Consider the following 13,481-nt stretch of genomic DNA (forward strand, 5'->3'; position numbering starts at 1 on the left):
GAACTCCATAAGTACATCATCCTTCCAGTGTTCCTCATGGATTTGCAGTCATTTATCAGGGCAAATGTTTAATGGAGAAGATACATTTTGGAAGAAGTTTGGAAATGTCCTTTAAACTGACAGTAATTCCTGGGAACAGATAATCCTACCATTGTCCACTAGCCAGAAGGGATTTCTGTGACTCAGCTGATAAATGACTCATAAACAGCTTAGTAGGCCTGAGAAACTGCTATGTAGTAATTGTCTCAGATAGTTCCAAATTTATAGACTTATTTTAATATAAAATAATTACAGATTCACAGAAAGATGCAAAAGTATTACAGAGAGGCACAGTATATTCTTTGCCCAGTTCTCCCAATGATAATGTATTACATACTTAACACAAGAATCTGATGTAGGCACAATGTGTGTGTATAGTACTATGACAGTCAATTACATGCAATTAAGTGAATCCAAGATTCAAAACTATTCCATGGTAAAAATTCAGGTTCCCCCTGAGGCTACCTCTGTAGTCACATCCACTTCCCTACCCCTAATGTGGGAGCACTAATGTGCTTTCTACCTCTATCATCTTTAATTTTGACATTTTGAGAATGTTGTATAAATTAAATAGAAACTATTGTCTTATAAATGGATTCAGTATATTTTGTTGAAATGGCTAGGTGCAAAACAACTAGAATGATTTCATTAAAAGTTCTTGAAGGGCAGTTACCTTCCCAACATTTTTGAAGAGTAGAATGTAAAGAAGAAACAGAAAGGAGCCTTTTCTTCCCTTTCCTTGCCCCATGCACTGTCAACTTGCTCCAATGCAATGTCACCTTGAACCTGCGCCATGCCTCTTTGTTGTGAGGTAGGTACGTGGTGGTGCATGCGTTAGGTGCTTGGTGGTGTGTGGTTGTTCCTGGAGCACGTGATGGGTGTGGTACACCATCGTGTGCAGGATGCAGGGTCCCGCACCTCAGTGCATGGTGGGCGTGGTACATGATACACGGGTGATGGGTGGTCCGTGGTGAGTGGGTGGGGTGTGGTGGTCTTGGTGTGTGTGGTGGGCATGGAGAGAAGCAGGGGGGCTTGTCCAGTCAAGTTCTCAGAGCAGTCATCTCAGTCGAGCCGTGTATTCATCCTGAAGGCTGGGCTGGGACCTCACAATGACTCAGCTATCATGCCATTACATCCATGAGGCTGGAAGATCTGACTGCCCTGTGACTGATGGGAGGAAATTGTAAACAGGTAGGGAAGAGGGGAAGAAAGAAGTGGGGCCTAGCCTGTGTGTCTGGGATAACGTGCGAAGTGTCGTCACCTAAGTCAGGACGAAAGTATTCTTAAAGTACGGGCTGGGAGACAGCAGCATTAGCATCTCCTGGACTTAGGTTAGAGATGCAGAATCTCAGGCTCTGACTCAAACCTGCAAAATCAGAATCTGCAAATGGATTTGCATGTTGCAGTTACAGTGTGAGAAGCACTGACCAGCCATCTTTCTGGTTCACACTCACATTAAAGTTTGAGAAGTGCTGGCATGGGACTCTCTTTCGGATTCCAAGTAGAAATCAGAATACCAACAACTGGCATGAATGTCTGACTGTAATAGCGTTGAGGTCAAATCCTTATTGAGTGTTTTGGGTTCACAAGGTGATTCACAAAACAAAGGAGGCCTCTCTGAGCTTGTAAGATGAGCACAAAGATAAGTGAAGACATGGCCATGAGGGTATCTGGACAATAAGCACCAAGTATAAAAGCCCTAGGGTGGAATGTCCTCCGTGTGTGTGAGAAAAAGCAGGCGATGTGTCTAGGGCAGAGAGAGGGAGACTGCGATAGATAGTGGAAGTGGATTTTGTTGACCTGGTAGATAATGGTAAGGGCTTGGAATGGTATCATGAGTGCAGTGGGTGCCATTGGAGGGTTTTGAGTGAAGGAGTCACATGATTTGGCTTTTAGTAGGCATCTCTCCCCACACAGCATGGCTTAGTTTCATTGAGTTAGACAAGGCTATTGTCCATGTGATCAGATTGGCTAGTTGTCTGTGACTGTGGTTTCAGTCTGTCTGCATTCTGATGCCCTCTCTCAGTGCCTAGTCTAACTTGGGTTTCTCTTACCTTTGACGTGGGGTATCTCTTCATGGCTGCTCCAGCAAAGCGCAGCTGCTGCTCCTTACCTTGGATGTGGGGTAGCTCCTCTCAGCCACTCCTGCACCTTGGCAACTGTCACTCCTGTACCAAGAGTCCCTTGGACTGGAAGGAGATCCAGCCAGTCCATCCTAAAGCAGATCAGTCCTGGGTGTTCATTGGAAGGACTGATGTTGAAGCTGAAACTCCAATACTTTGGCTACCTGATGCAAAGAGCTGACTCATTTGAAAAGACCCTGATGCTGGTAAAGATTGAAGGCGGGAGGAGAAGGGGACGACAGAGGATGAGATGGCTGAATGGCATCACCAACTCAATGGACATGGGTGTGGGTGGACTCCAGGAGTTGTTGATGGTCAGGGAGGCCTGACATGCTGCAGTTTATGGGGTTGCAAAGAGTCGGACACAACTGAGCGACTGAACTGAACTGATGCATCTCTCCAAGTGATGTGCTGAGAATAGACTGAAGAGGGAGAGACAGGTAAGGCAGGCAGGTCAGGGCCAATTGCAGGAATTCTAGAGAGAAGCTAACATGGTGTCTTGGAACAGGGTGAAAACAATGGAGATGAGGTGACATGCTTAGGATCTGGTCATATTTTGAAAGTGGAACTGGTTGGACTTGATGATGATTGATTAATAGCACATGGGAGCAAGAGAAGAATCTCCCCAGGGCTATTGTGTATGACTTGCAAGATCAGCCTTCCTAGAAGACTTCACATATCCCCCTTTCAGGGCTAAAACAGGCTGGGAAAGTTGTCTTTAACAGGAAAAATAAGTCAAGAAAGTTATCTCATGAAAGGATAGAAATTATGACAGTAATTTTTAATTCTTATTGTTTGGCATAATGGAAAGTTGGCAAGCCCTGACTTTCTGTTGTTATTGTAAATAAAAGTGTCAATAAAAATCAAAATCTGGGAGCCTCCAATATAAAGCCTGGTTTATAAGGTCTATAGCACTTTTTTCCATGCTGCCCCATCCCTTACAACCCTATGTTCTTCTATGTAATTTTCCAGTAGCTGCTGTAACTAATTACTACTTGGTGGCTCAAAATACAGAAATTTGTTTTCTCATCATTCTGGAGATCAGAAGTCCAAAATCAGTATCACTAGGTCAAAATCAAGATGTTAGCAAGGTCACATTCCCTCTAGATGCTCTAGGGGTTAATCCATTCTTTGATTTCTTCATTTTCTGGTGGCTACCAGCATTCCATGGCTTGCGGTCACATCAGTCTAGTCTTTAAGGCCAACCTCTTTAAGTTTCTATGTTCTGTCTTCATATTACCTGTTCCTATGTGTATGTCAAATCTCTCTCTGTCTTCTTTTTAAAAGATACACTTAATTGCATTTATTACTAGCCTGCTTAGATAATCCAGGATAATCCTTCCATTTCAAGATCCTAAATCACATCATTCAAGTCTTCCCCTCTCTTTTTTGGCTATAAAATTAAAAAAAAAAAAAAAAGTTAACATTCAGGCATACAAAATTGGAATTAGGCAGCCACTGAGGATCTGGTATCAGAAGCCTTCCTTCACTATTAAGGATTTGAAATTTCTCTAAACTGAACCAAACCCAAGGTCACCACAAATGTGCAAGCCACATTCAGACAATATCTGCAACCTGCAATCTTATGATCTCAAGGTTCCACATATAAGTATGCATCCATTTCAGACTCCAACCAATCCTTGCTTAACACAAACCCTCACTTCTTGCCAGCTACAATTATAATTCTTGGGAGACAACTTATGTAATACTGTGACTTAGCAGCTTTTGCTTTTATGGCTTCCTCCATACTGTAGTCTGGTGGAACACAGTTCAGATATTTCTTAATTCATGTCTCTGGGGCTGCAGTCCTAAAAAAAACCTCAATTAGTAATGTAGAGTTAGTCAGTCTGTCATGTCCAACTCTTTGCAAGCCTATAAAATGTAGCCCAGTAGGCTCCTCTGTCCATGGAATTTCTCAGGCAAGAATATTGGAGTGAGTAGCTATTTCCTTCTCCAGAATATCTCCCTGATGTAGGGATCAAACCCAAGTCCCCTGCATTTCAGGCAGATTCTTTACTGGCTTAGCCACCTGGGTAGCCCTGCAAATACTTATTTAGTTCAATCAGGTCTCTGTTTCTGAAATTTTGGTGAACATAGCTGGCATGGTTGGCACGATCCAGATCAGTGCTCCCTCAGCAGTCCAGCAGCTATTCAGACCCTATGTGTGGTACCTACGCAGACCCACTGAGTCCAGCCTTCTCTTTAGTTGCGTTGGAGCTCCAGGTGAGTGCTCCTGGATCTGAATCTCCCATTTAGTTGAGCTCTAGGTCTTTATTTGGGGATTTATTTTAGATTTTATTTTTAATCTCAGCATTCAGATTCAAGGTTTTTCCATCTTGTGATTCATGTTTCAGGTTTTCTGTCTTCATGGCTTGGTAAGAGATGTGAGTTTCAGGTTTTCTTTCTTCTTTTGGTGACTTCTCAGAATAATGGGAAGTTCTTACAGGAAAATTATTAAGAAAAATGAACTCTTAGGAGCTTGTGCCAACTTTATATTTAACACCTGTAATTACACCCCTATTCTGTAATTACTTATCTAAATGGGTCTATTTAACCTAGGGTGATTTAAATTTCTGTTGGCTAAAATAGGGAGCTCTCAAAATCCTCACATTTGTCTATCTTCATGCATGACTAGAGAAATATGAGATAGACAAAATGAATGGGAAGCATATATTAATTGGTAACTAGAGAAATTTAAACTTAGTGCTGAGAAAACTGCTTCCCTCCCAGCTGTAAATGAGCAATGTCTACATATTATTTTCCATGATTCTTTGCCCTGTGGTAACATTTTTTGGATAAATTTACTACCTATGATTCCTGATCCTGTTGGATAAAAATTCAATAAAAAGCAACAATACTTCCTTCTTACAATAACAGCTTGTGGGTTCTGAATTAGCTAGACACAGGAAATTTCAATTACTTGGCAATGCAAGAGAAGTTTAAAAGTTTTTTCCCAGTCACTCAGATGACCTTCAAGTAGAAACCTTCAAATCCTTGTTTAAATATATAGGATATATGAGAACTAAAATTCTAAAGTTTATCCCAAATTCTGAAAGCACAAACATGGATTCACTATTGTTTCAATTATTAAATTTTATAAAATATATGACTATCAGTCAAAGAAACACTTCCAAATATCTATTTAAATATGTTCGGAGAACGCTGCTCCAATAAGTGTGAAGGTATAGGAAAGGTTAAGTGACAATAAGCATTTTAAAGTCTCACTTAAGTCTGTCTTCTATTAAAAAAAAAAAAAAATCCTAGCACAAATGCTGTTCATTCAGTTATACCATCTTATGTGTGATATGGATCAGATATGCCAGATTTGGGCACAAAGAATTTTGCTTAAAACAATGTCTAAAGTCACTTCTATCCTAATTTTCAGATTGAAGAGAGAAGAAACAAACCTACAATTCCATTTTTTGTATTGTGTAAGAGTGAACAGTTATTAAAAAAAGATAATTCTATAAATAATACTATAAGGAGATTTGACTCATTTTGTTCTACATTAACTAGAATGTATGTTGCAGCACAAAGATGTTTAACTTTACCTTCTATGCTGATACATCAATTTGTAGATAATTTCTCACAGGAGCAAATGTATCTTAATCAGGGTAACTAAACCACATCCAGTCATTCCAGAATTTAATTTCTGAGAAAAAGAGAATCTGGATCTTTGGAAGTTAAAAAAAAAAAAAAAAAAGCATTTGTATAGGCTATACATAGCTTTTCCATGGCAACTAACAACTCAAAAGAAAAGCTGAGAAGAGTACCCCAAAGTCTTCATCTAATGCCATCACTAACCTGTATTTTCCAGTGTTTGATGTTAATATACTTTAAATTAATTTGAAACTAGTGAAGTTCCTAGTGTCCTTAGGGTCTTGATACCTTCAATATCTCTCCTGAACCTGGCGGTTTCAATTCAGTTGAAATTACTTGACATCACTTATGAAAAGCCTTTGAAGTGTGTCTGCCTTGATTCAGGCTGAATCTACACTGAAGGGAAAAAAATGAAACAGCACAGCATCATTTTCAACATTTCTTTTTCACTCTGATTTTGTCATTTTCCTTAAATCTTCTGAACCATAATTTCTTCTGAGAGATAAAATAATTTGTGTCCCTTTTCAAAAAATGGTAAAATACATTCACTTACTGGAAACTGTGAAAATTATAGACAGTGTAATTTTTGGCTACTTCTGATTTTATATATATATATATATATATATATATATATATATATATATATATATATATATAGAGAGAGAGAGAGAGAGAGAGAGAGAGAGAGAGAGCTTCACCAATATGTATTGCTTGTACTTGGTCAAGATCACATTAAAAAATATGTTAAAACATATAGCCTGTTGCTTGGGCTACAACAAAGACTAGAAGTTACTGGATAAATAAAATGATGCAATGTTCTCTTTGCCAGCTGTAAAGCCCTCTAACTTTAATGGAATTGTAACATTTGCTTTCCTCTTTCTTTCTAGAAAACTGTTTCAATGAAGTTAGGATGAGCTATCACATCATAATATATTTCTTATTTAAAAAAATAATAAAAATAAAAACTCCCACTATAGAAAATTAAGCAATGTAAGGAAGTCCTTTGCCTCTAGGCGTATGTTGATATTATTCAAAGCAGCAGTTTTAGATATCAAATAACTTATTTGTATGGGTTCTCATGCTTTTCTTCTGGCTCAGATGGTAAAGAATCTGTCTGCAATCTACAAGACCCAGGTTCAATCCCTGGGATGGGAAGATCTCCTGGAGAAGGGAATGGCAACATATTCCAGTATTCTTGCCTGGAAAATCCCATGAACATAGGTGCCTGGTGAGCTACAAACCATGTAGTCACAAATAGTAGGCCATGACTGAGCGACTAATACTTCCAGCTGTAACAACTGTGCATCACATGACTCTAGGAAGAGGTTATCATATTATTCCATAAGCATAGCCCCACTGCTGTGGAAAATGAGTTTATTTGTCTCATCTCCAAATAGATCAACTCTAACTATCTCAAAATAGAAGCTTAACACTTCATAAGACATTCTGTTTACATTTAACTTTGTTCACTATAAAATAAAAGACCAAGTTGCTTAAGCCTCTTTGCTATTATTATTGCAGTTGAGAACACTGAAAATTTATTAAAGATGAAGTTAGCTTATTTGTTGCTTTAACCAACATGTCATGAGCTGTGGACTCTATGAACACGAGCAAGTGTATCTGTTTAGGAATAAGCTACTTTCCCAATTGCAGATAGTTCTATGAAAAGTATATTAATAGGACATCCAGCGTCAGATCAAGGAGAGTGGTAACATATTTCAGTGTTACATATCCCCAGTGTTGAAAAACAGAATTTGTGTCCAACTGTTGCAGCATCTCTCTTTAAAAGTTTCTTAATCATCTTAGCATATAATGGGATATCATGAGCTCATGATATACCCTATGAGCCAATTTTTGTTATGCTTTATTCTCAGTAGAAGTCCTACCAACTTTTTTCTTTAGGTACAGAGATTTCCTGTATACTTTCTCTCCCCAATCTCCACCACAGCTCCCCTCAGCAACAACATCCTGTGTTAGCATGGTACACTATTTCAAGCAGTGGTCCTGTACTGAAACATTATTAACACCCGAAGTCCAGAATTCACATTGGGCTTCCCCTTGAGTAAAATCCACAGTTTACCTTGGACTTCTGCCTTCCCCCAAGGTACTTTCTATTGTTTTTGTCAAATGTATAACGATATGTATGCATGTTTGTGGCAGCACAAAAATTGGTTTCACTCCTGCCCCAAAAATCCATACTTTGTCTATTCATCACTCCGCCTCTAAGCCTTGAAACCACTGATCCTTTGTCTCCATAGTTTTGCTTTATCCAGAGTGTCATGTAAATGGGATCACACAGAATTTAGATTTTCAGATTGATTTCTTTCACTTTGTAATATGTATTTATGGTTCCCTCAGGTCTATCCATGATGCAATAGCTCATTCATTTTCATCACTGAGTAATAGTCCATTGTTTAGCTATAACACAGTGGGCTTATGTATTCACCTACTGAAGGACGTCTCAGTTGCTTCCAACTTTTGGCAATTATGAATAAAGCTTCTATATTTATAGTACTAATTATATAGTACACAAACATTGTGTATACCATATATTCTAAATAAAGCTGCTATAAACATTGTGTGTTCCTTTGGGCAAAACAAAGGAGCATAGTTGCTGGAGAAAATTTGAGCTATCAAGGTAAAACTTCATTCAAGGATGGGAACAGTAAAAGACAGAAATGGAAAAGATCTAACAGAAGCAGGTAGATTAAGAAGAGATGGCAAGAATACACAGAACACATATACAAAATAGAGCTTAGTGACCCAGATAACTATGATGGTGTGGTCACTCACCTAGAACCAGACATCCTGGAGTGAGAAGTCAAGTGGACCTTAGGAAGCATTATTACAAATAAAGCTAGTAAAGATGATGAAACTCCAGCTGAGCTATTTACAAACCTAAAAGATGCTGCTGCTAAAGTGATAAACTCAATATGGCAGCAAATTTAGAAAACTCAGCAGTGGCCACAGGACTAGAAAAGGTCAGTTTTCATTCCAGTCCCAAAGAAGGGCAATGCTAAAAAAGTGCAAACTATCATGCAGCTGCACTCATTTCACATGCTAGCAAAGTGATGCTCAAAATACTTCAAGCTAAGCAGCAACAGTACACGAACCAAGAACTTCCAAATGTACAAGCAGTTTAGAAAAGGCAGATTGTTAAAATAGTTTTCTGTACAATTTAGATACTGCTCATTACCAGCTATATCTTGTGCAAATAATTTTACCAAGTCTATATTAAATATAGTTTTATATACAGTTAGGGGTAATTTTTGTGAATGGTGTGAAGTCTGTGTCTTGTTGTTCAGTTGCTCAGTCATGTTGAAATCTTTGTGACCCCATGGACTGCAGCATGCCAGGCTTCCCTGCCTTTCACCATCTCCCAGAGCTTGCTCAAACTCATGCCTATGGAGTTGGTGATGTCATCCAACCATCTCATCCTCTGTTGTCCCCTTGTCCTAATGCCTTCAGTCTTTCCTAGTATCAGGGTCTTTTCTAAGGAGTTAGCTCATTGCATTAGGTAGCCAAAGTATTAGAATTTCATCTTCAATCTCAGTTCTTCCAATGAATATTCAGGATTGATTTCCTATAGGATTGGCTGGTTTAATCTCCTTGCAGTGCAAGGGACTCTCTAGAGTCTTCTCAGACACTATACTTCAAAAGCATCAATACTTTGATGCTCACCCTTCTCTTTGGTCCAACTCTCATGTTAATACATGACTACTGGAAAAATCACAGCTTTGCCTATATGGATCTTTGTTGGTAAAGTAACGTCTTTTCATTTTAATATGCTGTCGAGGTTGGTCATTACTTTTATTCCAAGGAGCAAGCATCTTTTAATTTCTTGGCTGCAGTCACCATCTGCAGTGATTTGTTTTCCCATCTATTTGCCATGAAGTGATGGGACCAGATACCATGATCTTACTTTTTTGAATGTTGAGCTTTAAGCCAGCTTTTTGATTCTTCTCTTTCACCTTCATCAAGAGGCTCATAAGTTCTTATTTACTTTCTGCCATAAGCGTGGTGTCATCTGAGTATCTGAAGTTATTGATATTTCTCCTGGAAATCTTGATTCCAGCTTGTGCTACATCCACCCAACATTTTGCATGATATATTCTGCATATTAGTTAAATAAACAAAGTAACAATTTTCAGCCTTGACATACTCCTTTCCTAATTTTGAACCGAGTTTGTTGTTCCATTTCCAGTTCTAACCATTGCTTCTTAAACTGCATACAGGTTTTCAGGAGGCAAGTAAGGTGGTCATGTAACCCCTTTTCTATAAAGATTTTCCACAGTTTGTTGTGATCCACAGTGTCAAAGGCTTTAGTGTAGTCAATAAAGCAGAAGTAGTTTTTTTTTTTGTTTTTTTTTGTTTTTTTTTTTTTTTTTCTGGAGTTCTCTTCATTTATTATGATCCAACAGATGTTGGCAATTTGATCTCTGGTTCCTCTGCATTTTCTAAACCAAACTTGAACATCTGGAAATTCTCAGCTCATGTACAGTTGAAGCCTAGCTTGGGAAATTTTGAGCAACATTACTTTGAACATTTACTTTGTTCAAAATTTTTGCTTTGAGTAAGTTTTAGTTTGAGTAAATTTCAGTTTGTGTAAGCTCTGAGAATTGGTGATGGACTGGGAAGCCTGGTGTGCTGCAGTCTGGTGAGGTTGCAAAGAGTTGGACACCACTGAGGTACTGAACTAAGCTTGCTAGTGGGTGAGGTGAGTGCAAATGTGTGGTAGTTTGAACATTCTGTGACATTGCCTTTCTTTAGGATTGGAATGAAAATTGACCTTTTCCAGTCCTATGGCCACTGTTGAGTTTTCCAGATCTCCTGGCCTATTGAGTGCAACACTCATCTTTTAGGATTTGAAATACCTCAGCTGAAATTCCATTATCTCCACTAGCTTTGTTCGTATGATACTCCCTAAGGATTTTGCACAGGCCAAGATATCTGGCTTTCGGTGATTGATCACACCATCGTGGTTATCTGGGTCATGAGGTTATTTTTTGTATAGTTCTTTTGTGTATTCTTGCCACATCTTCTTGATATCCTCTACTTCTGTTAGGCCCATACTGTTTCTGTCCTATTTTATGCTAATCTTTGCATGAAATTTTCCCTTGGTATCTCTAATTTTCTTGAAGAGATCTCTAATCTTTCCCATTGTATTGTTTTCCTGTATTTATTTGCATGGATCATTAGAAAGGCTTTCTTATCTCTCCTTGCTATTCTTTAGAACTAGCATTCAGATGGGTGTATCTTTCTTTTTCTTCTTTGTCTTTCACTTCTCTTCTTTTCTCAGTTATCTGTAAGGCCTCTTCAGACAACCATTATGCCTTCTTGCATTTCTTTTTCTGGAGATGGGTATGATAATCACGTCCTGTACAATGTCACTAACCACTGTCCATAGTTTTTCAGGCAGTTTATCTATCAGATCTAATCCCTTGAATCTTTTCGTCACTTCCACTGTATAGGGTTTTCATTTAGTCATATCTGAATGGCATAGTGGTTTTCTGTACTTTCTTAAATTTAAGTCTGAATTTGGCAATAAGGAGTTTGTGAGCTGAGCTCTCAGTCTTCTTTCATTGACTCTATAGAGCTTCTCCATCTTCAGCTGAAAAGAGTATAATTAATCTGACTTCACCATGACCATATGGTGATGTCCATGTTGGAGTCACTTGTTGTGTTGTTGGAAGTGGGTGTTCTCTATGACCAGTGTGTTCTCTTGGCAAAACTCTGTTAGCCTTTACCCTGTTTCATTTTGTGCTCCAAGGACAAACTGGCCTGTTACTCCAGGTATTTCTTGACTTCCTATTTTTGCATTGCAGTCCCCTATAATGAAAAAGATATCTTGTTTGGTTATTGTTCTAGAAGGTCTTGTAGGTTTTCATAGAATGGTTCAACTTCAACTTCTTTCACATTAGTAATTGGGGCATAGACTTGCATCACTTGATATTGAATGGTTTGCCTTGGAAATGAACTGAGATCATTCTGTCATTTTTGAGATTGCCCAAGTACAGCATTTTGGACTCTTTTGTTGGCTGAAAGGCTACTCCATTTCTTCTAGGGCATTCTCGCTCACAGTAGTAAATATAATGGTTCTCTGAATTAAATTCCCCCATTCCGGTCCATTTTAGTTCACTGATTCCTAAAATGTTGATATCTAGCTTCTTTATTTTTATTATTTTTTATTTTTTTGCATGTGGGTATTCAGTTTTTCTAACACTATTTTTTGAGCAAATTTTCTTTCTTCCATTTTATTACCTTTTCTCCTTTGGCAACTGTCAGTTGACTATATCTATGTGAATCTACTTCTGGATTATCAGTTCTGTTCCACTGATTTATTTGTGTATTTTTTGCCTATACCACATTGCCTTGCTTACTGTACTTCTAGTAAGTCTTGACATTGAATAGTGTCAGGCCTTTCACTTTGCTCTTCCTTAATATTGTGTTGGTTTTTCTGGTTCTTTGACCTCTGCAAATAAACTTTAGAATTAGCTTATAAATTTCCACAAAAGAATCTTCCATGCCTTAGAGAAAATTCACAGTTAAATTATGAAAATGTAAAGAAATATATTTACAACCATCTTTTTCATTTTTTATATTCTACTTACATTCCTCCTTTACCTTATTTTACCTCTGTATAGAGGAAATACCTAAAGACGATAGCAATTAGGTTAAGAACAAATGTATCAAACACACAGTATGAAAGAAATTGTATTTGTGTGCTATAATAGCATATATATAAGCCATCTTAGACTTCCCTGGTGGTCCAGGGGTTAAGACTTGGTGCTTCCAATTCAGGGGGCATGGGTTTGATTCCTGATAGGGGAACTAAGATCTCTAATGCCTTGTAGCACACAAATAAATCAGTGGACAGAAGTGATAACCCAGAAGTAGACTCATATAGATATAGTCAACTGATAGTTGCCAAAGGAGAAAAGGTAACACAATGGAACATAGACAATCTTTTCAACAAATGGTGTTAGAAAAACTGAATATCCACATGTAAAAAAATAACAATAATAAAAAAGAAGCTAGATATCAATGCAAAAAAATAGAGGAAAACAACAGAATGGGAAAGATTAGAGATCTCTTCAAGAAAATTGGAGATACCAAGGGAATATTTCATGCAAAGACGGGCTTAATAAAGGACAGAAATGGTATGGACCTAACAGAAGTAGAAGATATTAAGAAGAGGTGGCAAGAATACACAGAACTGTACAAAAAAGAGAGAGCTTCACGAACAAGATAATCATGATGGTGTGATCACTCACCTACAGCCAGATATCCTGGAATGTGAAGTCAACTGGCCTTAGCAAGCATCACTATGAACAAAGCTAGTGGAGGTGATGGAATTCCAATGGAGATATTTCAAATCCTGAAAGATGATGCTGTGAAAGTGCTGCACTCAATATGCCAGCAAACTTGGAAAAGTCAGCAGTGGCCACAGGACTGGAAAAGGTCAGTTTTCATTCCAGTCCTAAAAAAAAGGCAATGCCAAAGAATGCTCAAAATACTGCACAATTGTACTCATCTCACACATTAGTAAAGTAATGCTCAAAATTCTCTAAGCTATACCTCAGCAGTACATGAACCATGAACTTCCAGATATTCAAGCTGGCTTTAGAAAAGGGACTGGAAAAGAGATCAACTTGCCAACATCCACTGGATCATCGAAAAAGCAAGAGAGTTACAGAAAAAACATCTATTTCTGCTTTA

The sequence above is a fragment of the Capricornis sumatraensis genome, chromosome 7, assembly GCF_032405125.1.
Source record: "Capricornis sumatraensis isolate serow.1 chromosome 7, serow.2, whole genome shotgun sequence".
NCBI lineage: Eukaryota > Metazoa > Chordata > Mammalia > Artiodactyla > Bovidae > Capricornis > Capricornis sumatraensis.